This window comes from Pseudopodoces humilis, chromosome 6 (assembly GCF_049639895.1).
Source record: "Pseudopodoces humilis isolate 2021_Gansu_Grassland_sample_001 chromosome 6, ASM4963989v1, whole genome shotgun sequence".
Classification (NCBI taxonomy): Eukaryota; Metazoa; Chordata; class Aves; order Passeriformes; family Paridae; genus Pseudopodoces; species Pseudopodoces humilis.
This window is the reverse complement of record NC_142205.1, coordinates 37,089,658-37,097,681: the sequence shown is the minus strand read 5'-3', so window position 1 is coordinate 37,097,681 and position 8,024 is coordinate 37,089,658.

The window sequence follows — 8,024 nt, the reverse complement described above, 5'->3', positions numbered from 1 at the left end:
AAGCCCCTGGGATAAGGTGGTCCTTCAAGTAGGTCAGCGCATAGCTTCAGTGAATAATAAAGGCAATAAATACATGTGTATAAAACCACCTTCCTGAAGTCATAGCTGTTTCAGCAGCTGACTTATTACCACCTCAAACCAAAGCAAACCAGGCCTGGTTTGATGCTATCTTGTGAAGAAAATAAAATCTTATTTTGCTGGTAAGACCAAGTGGGCCCTAAAATACAATATAAATGCAAACACCTTCTCCTGAAAAACATTATCAGATGAATCTGTTCACTCAGGGCAGTTCATATTCAGCAGCACTATGCCATGATTATTTTTACTTTGACTTTTATGTGCCTATGCTAGTTTTGGCAATGGAAAATCAAAATTTTATGTAGTAATACAAACCCATCAGCTACCTACATGCTGCAGGAAGCCTCTTTTCACATATTAAAGTTTGGAATAATGGTACCCAAGCAAGAAACATCATTATTACTTCTTAATAATTTGAATGTTGATTTCTCATTTAGTGATCTTGTCTACAGTTTGAGAGGTTGGCCAGCAGTTCTACTGGTAAAACTCTACCTAAAGACTTGCTAAAATATTTTATCTTGCCACTTCTTCACTGGAATGGTGAATGACACTCTAGTTTGAGACCACTCATTGCTTTCTAGCCCATTTTGTCTTTTCATATGAACACACTGAAGTTCTACATATTCATGCTCTTCTAACACAGTGGACCATATTCTAACCATGTGGACCACATGAAAAAGACTTAACATAAAAAGCTTTTCTCCTTTAAAATTTTCCTTTACTAGCAAAATACTGTTTCTACATGTTCTGCTTTTGACAGCACTGTGACCCTGCTGCAGTTTAACCTCATGCAAGAAAGTGAAGCTGGAATATGTGGAAAGGAAGAGCAATTTGGTACGCATCTGTGTGAAAGTGCCAAGATATTCTCTGAGATCTACATTCTCTGATGAACTGTGCTGATAAACAGAAAGTTGGGATAAGCTAAAAGGCCCAATTTTATTTTTAATTAATCTCAGCTAGGTAGAAAAGTGAACTCTTTAGGCCTGGTGTAAACAGGTACCCTTAGTTGCAAAGATGAGAGTTTGAGTGTATGAGCTTACCAGTGTGGCTAGAATATAGTTGTAGCATGAGAAGGATATCACAGAGTGCTGGGAACCACAGCTGTCTGCACACTGTGGAGTTATTTCCTCATCACTATTCTGGAGCAGAGCTTACCCAGGAGGAAAAATAGCAGATGTATCAGGTCCTCAGCTTCCACTAACAGAAATATTGGTGCTTAAGGCATGAAGGGAAAAATAAAATTATGAGTGAGTTGTATTCACACCAAAGCTACTATTATCTGCTGTCATTAATGAAGAAAAAAAAATGGCATGAATTTCTAAAAACTTCCACTAGGCTGCAACTAACACACATCTCTAGCAGGAGATCCAGCATGACTTGAAACAACTAGAATGTAAGGTCATGAAAAGAACTTTAAAAGATGAGATTCTTCTCACAGAGCTTTAGTCTCACAGACTAAAATAAAGTCCTCTATACTGAAGTGAATCACTGGCTACAGAAGAAAAAAGGAACCTTAGTAATACAATTAATTTGACCCAATTTTAAACCTCACCTAGAGAAAAAAATAATTATATCAACCAATGTGAATAATTCAGATGAAGATATGTACATTGTGGCCTTCATAAATTGATATTTTTGTAGATGAGTTCCCAGAGCCACATCTAGTAAATAAGCCAGTTTAAAAAGCTTTGTAAATATTAATAACCCCTCATAATTACTGTGATGAGGGGTACTATATTGATGGGTTTTTTCCATTTCCTGCCCTATGCTTCAAATATAATTGAAATGAAAACACAGGACCAGTTCTTGCAATAGCTCCAGTCTGGGAGATGTTTGTAGGAAGCGTTTATGGAAGGATCTACAAACATCAGGCACTGTGATTCAGTGACAACTCTGATGCTCTGCCATAATAAGACTTTTAAGGCAAATGTGACTTCAAAATCAATCTGCCTAAGCATGTGAGAACCACTGTGGCAGGTTAGAAACATGTACTATCCAGCTGCCTTATTTAGCACAGGATCACCTAAATGCATGTCACAGTTTCTGGGTCAGACCAGTGCAGTACAGGAGGCTGGGGCAGTATGGGAGCCTGGGTCAGCAGGTTATCCTTCCTGGCCTCTGTTGCCTTGCTGGGGAGAGATGGGGCAATTGCCTTGAGTGCAGCTAGAGTGACCCAGAGCAATGAAGCCTCCTGATCTAGATATACCTCTCTTTCTCCACTGCCCTCAGAGTGATTGGAGAGATCACCCTCCTAGCATGGAAGTGATACAAGGGCTACTAATTTAGATTCTTAAAGATGAGATGTATACTCTAATCTTCTCTTCTTCACTCTCCCAAATACTAGGAAATTCACAAAATAATTTTTACCTCTTTGAATCATAAAAGATAAAATGGATAATATTCCTCTTTTCATCCATGAAAAAGATAATCTCACATGAATTTGCATTCTTTGTCACGTTCTACTATGTAATTTGATGATGTAAGTACCTGGAAATGTCAATAGCATCATTGTATAACAAAGTCCTTTACAAAGGATGTTAGCTATCATTATCACCATGGAGATATAGAGACTAAAGGGTCTCATTTGAAGTTACTCAGAAAGGAGCAGGAAATCCAGGTAAAACCCTTTTAGAATCCTCTGCCCATGTGGTGACACGGTCAGGATTTTTTTCTCTTTGGTAAATAACCAACATGTTCCAATGCTGCTGTTCAGTACATTTGTATTCAAGTGCAGTTGCAATGGGGAAATGAGACATTGTGTATAGACTCTGCATGACAATGTAGCCAGTGCCCTGAGCTGAGCACAAGACTGGAAAAAATACGTGACCTTAAGAAAAGCTTGAATTTAGCAGTAAACAGACTCAGTGCCTATGCATGAATTGCGAATTGCTCTATAGCTTGGCCCTAGATTTTAATTCTCACTGTCACTCACTTCCTACACAATATAAGTCTTAGCTGAACAGTCCTTGCTAAATCAGAGACAACATAAACATATGTATTGTTGTATTAGTTAAGACCAATTTTCTTTTGTCCAGTGTAATGTGTCTGTCAATGGCCAAAGCAACAGAATAAAAAATGGGGAACTATTTAGCGATCCTTTGATATCCTTTCCCATTCAGGCAATCATTGGATTAGGAAATCCTGGTATGGACCACACAGATCATTGTGTTCAAAAGTCTTTCATGGTCCTGTTCCAAATCATTGTGTTTAATCCCCTTTTCAGATCCATTTATATATTTGGCCTGCACAAAATCCTGTGTAATGTTAAGGTACAAGAGCAAGGCTTTGTTGTGAGTTTCAGTTTTTGGCAGGGGTAAAACATTTGTGTAGCTCATTTATCACAGCATATTGTATTTTCTGTGGTCTGTGAAGCTGTTACTGGAAGCAAGCTGTGAATCTATTGAATGCCTAGTTTAGAGGCAAAGATGTTAGCAAAGCTATTAGAAGAATTCTGTTACAGCCTGGGGAACAAACAGAGTAAGCCAAATTTTCTATGAGATTCTTCAAAGTGCCAGTAGTTACATAGTGATATATGGTTGTTTTAGCCTGGTGTTTATTATCCTTAATATACAATTTGATGCAAATTTTAGAGAAGTAAAATATTTTTTCCCTTGACAAAGAAGGCCATTTCACAATCAGAAAGTGGGGTTAGAACCATGAACGACTATTTGAACCATTAGAGCCATCTCTAACAGAGCAAGTCTCAACAATTTTGTGTGTGGCTCTGGGGAAGATTTCTACTTGTCCTTTGTCACTAGCCTTTTCTTACATAATTTGTCCTACTCTCCTTTCCTCCTCTGCTACTGAACTTAGCTCAAGTGTTATCCTCCTTACTTCACTTGTCCTGAGCATCACTGATATTTTATTTTAAACAGCAAAAGAAAGGTCAGTGCACACTATTAATCAGTTTGTAAATATAATTTCCAGTCTTACTAGACTTCAGATGCAGCGTGTGGGTGTATGCGTAGTCACAGCATTGCAACATTTCATTCATAAAACTTAAAAGAATGTGTCAAAGATTTCCTCATGTCTTTACAGTTTTCAATCATGAAACATTTTATATGGCATTTATCAAAACCATGTAATGGTCTTAGGAATTTCAGTTCTGCTTTAAAAACTAACTTGGTCATTCAAGAGTCTAATATATAAAAAAAAAATAATAAAAAAATAAAAAATTGGTAGGACTTCACCTCCCTAAGGTGGTGAGGACTTCACCTCACTTTACCCATTCTGAAAATCAGTTTACCTTTTAGAAACAGTGAGGGGATTGTATGAACTTTTTACCCCATCCCACCTTTATGGCTTTGGTACTACAGACAAGGAACTCCAAATTAGTTTCCTGAATGCCACTTTTAAAAAGTAGCCCAACACCTGAATTGCCAGGATTCAAAACAAGGCCGATCCAATGGCCTTTTTAAATAAAATGCTCCTGACATCAGATGTCTATGTTGTTTATGATAATATGATAATCATAAAAGGCTAAAATGTGATTTCCTTATTTTTGACACCAGACAGCAAAGAGTGATTTGCCAATACAGAAACTATTTCCACTGATGTCTTTCCCATCCACTGTTTTATCAACTTTACAAAACCTTCCTGTCTTAAAGGAAAATATCTTTACCCTGATTAGGGTAGATTTTGAGGAGATTTATGGAAAATCTTTCGAAAACTCTTTAGTTAGGAGTGCAGCTCCAGACTTCTGAAATATATCCTTTTTATCCCTTACCTTTGGCTTTAGGGAAATAGCTGAATTAGCACAGGTAACATGACTGGAGAGAGTGCCATGTAATGAAGGGCTCTTTAATCCAACAGATTATTCTGGTGGGTCTTCCATCATTTCAAGTCTTAAAACCAAGATAGGATATCCTTCTCAGAGGTAATGAAAATGCATGACCTTCGTTAAAAAGCTGAGGATGATTTCCTTGAGCTTTGAAACTCATGAGCCCCTGGAATTCTTGTTCACAGTAAACACCACTTGCCAGCATGACTGATATCCACAGAGTTTCAACCATCAGTGCATGTTGCTTTTTAAAAGTTCTCTCTTCACATCTATTTTGTGGGAACTAATCTAACATCTATGGCTTATCACATACACTAGGGTAATAAGCAAGAATAGCTAAATAAAAAGAAATAAAATGATACATGAGAAAATGAGAAACATTATGCTAATTAGAAGGCAGAAAGAAATAAAATATTTATTCATTTGGCATAACTGCTGTTATTTGAAGATATAGGCATTATTATATTCCAGATACCCTTCTGAGTTACATCTCTCTAAAGTTTCTGCTGGTCTCCTAATGTGATCCTGGCTGCTTTAAATGGAAAAGTGTTCAGGTCAGACTTGCCACCAGCCAGATATTAGTTATTGACGGGATTATGTATCATGTGACCTACAACAAACACAGATAATAAGGTAATAGCATATCTGTAAAGGATAAAAAGAGACATGGTGGCAACTGTAAGAAAATAATTGGCTTCAATTACTGAAAAATTATGTCACCTGGAGACCCTGTGGACTAGAAACATCCTTAAAAAGAGCTGAATAAAGAAATCCAGAAAAAAAAAAAAAGCAGATGCAAAAATGAAGGTTAATACAGTATCTGTAAAAATCAAGGCTGTTCTCTATTAGCTTGAGTTTTTGATAAAGTATCTTCTTTCTTAGGCATTACTAAAAAAACCTTTTAGCTGTTTGCTTTCATGTGAGGTTGCCTAAAATGTTTATAATTTATCTGTCTAGGCTTGTACTAAGACAGTAACTCTTTCCAGTCTTCCTTACAGATGCAGAAACTAGCTTATTTTCTTATTAAGTAATATCTTGGAACTGGGTTGAAAATAAGATTTAATATAATCCACCAAGAAAACTCTCCATCCCTCCACTTTATTAGTGGTTTTTGTGGAAATGTGGACACTCAGAGAATATATTGAATTATACATTCCATATAAGACAATAAAATAATTTTATATTGTCAGAAGAACTTTTTCTACCTCTGTTAATGCTTGATTTATTGGGTGAAACCACAAGAAAGTATCTTAAGTTCATTATTAGCCAAATGTAGAAAAAGGTCACAGTTCTGTGTACATCAAGAAACAGAAATACTTTCATGTTAATTTTTTTCCAGACCACATCACAGCATATCCACTTATTATGTCAATCCAGATCTGATATATTATAATTTGAAAATAAAAAGAAAATAAAACTCTGAAGGTATTCTCCACATTCTGTACAGCTACAGGGAATCTTCTAGCTGTAGCCAGATTTGTTAACATCTCAATATTAATTCTCAGAAAGAATCAGCAAGACCCCTATTCTTATCCCCTTGTGACTTCTGTGCTTTTCAGGGTTGCACAATAGCTTCCATAATCATTAGGAGAAAAGTGAGGTACAGCATGGTATTCCTGGGAACAGTATAAGAAGAATGAAAGTGCATGTTTCTTTGCATTTTTATTCAGAGTGATTACAGTTCAAACACTGCAACTGTTCTATTCCCATATAAGCCTGTTTAGAGTGGGCTGCTCAAAACCTGTTATTAAACAGTAAAGAAAACAAGACAGAGTAGGATGTGCACAGCACATCTCAATTGACTTCTTTTACATATTTGCCTAAGTGGGTCACAGTCCAGATTGCAAAGGCAGGACCAAAAGAACTGCAGATCTGTAAGTCACAAGATTTTAAAATACAAGTATACTTCTAAAAATGCAAATAGAATTTATAAGTGTCCAGAGTTAGCCCAGAATTTCTAGGTGGTTTTCATCTGCCAAAAGCATGAAAATGCAGTTGAACCAGAGTGCAGGTACAAGAGAATGGGCAGCTGAATGCTCACTCACAAATAAGACCCAGGCTGCGGGGAGCTGCCCCTGCAGCTGCCTCCTCCTCAACTGCCCCCACCAGGGCAGCACTGGGGGCTGGGGGCTGTGCTTGCCACACCGAGCTCTGTCCTTCCCTTCCTCTGCTCTTTTTTCCAGTGGCAGATTGTGACACTTGCATCAGATGGCTTAAACCCAGCTATGAATGAGAGAGGTTATTTGCTTGTGGATGGATGAAATTAAAAGGGAAACCCAAAACCCATTTGCTGTGTCATTTCTTCCTATGTTGCCCACCCTTTCCTTTTGTCTCAAGTGGCTTCCTCCTTGAACACTTAATAACAGTGAAAGCTCTCTCCCAGGAGACCAAAAAACGTGCATTAAGAGGTTCAGGGAAACAGCATGTGCATATAGGATTTCACTGCCATTGTTCAATTTGCATTATTCAGGATATTAATTTAATTATAGATGCTTCACCACAACCGGGAGAAAAAAACTCCTCTCTAAATTAAATTAGCTGATAGCAAAACCAGGTAATGTGGCACAAATGGAATAGCATTTTGCTTATATTCAACCAAATTAATATTTAGATCTTTGAAAATTAAGGTGTTTTATTCAAAACATCACCAATTTAAGGCTTATTTAATAATGTATTTTGATTATGTTTATCTATTTCAGGTTTGGGTGAATGACAATATGACAATAGCATGACAATGACCTGAGAACAAACATCAGTCTTAAATGATATTTACATTTATTCCTCTGTAAAAATATTATTTTAATTAAACAGACACATCAATTTGTTGTTGTATAAAATAATTTCCACAATTGATCCCAAGATAAAAATTTCCTGATAGCAACATCAGTTTCCATAATTTCTAAACATGCTTATGAGAGTGACTTGAGATGTGAATACTTCCTGTTGAGTGGCACTGCACAGGAGGCACTGCCTGTTTGGATCCCCCATGAGCACTATCGAACCATTTAAATGGGATAAGTTTGTCTTCAAAGACAGCGTTGGCACCCTGAGAGCAAATTTGGGACCGCAGGCTCTCCCTGTGTTTTGTCACTCCATGGGTCCTGCATGTCCAAGCCCAGCCTGACTCTGTGGGGGAGCCAGCCCCATCTACTGTGTCATCTGGCCC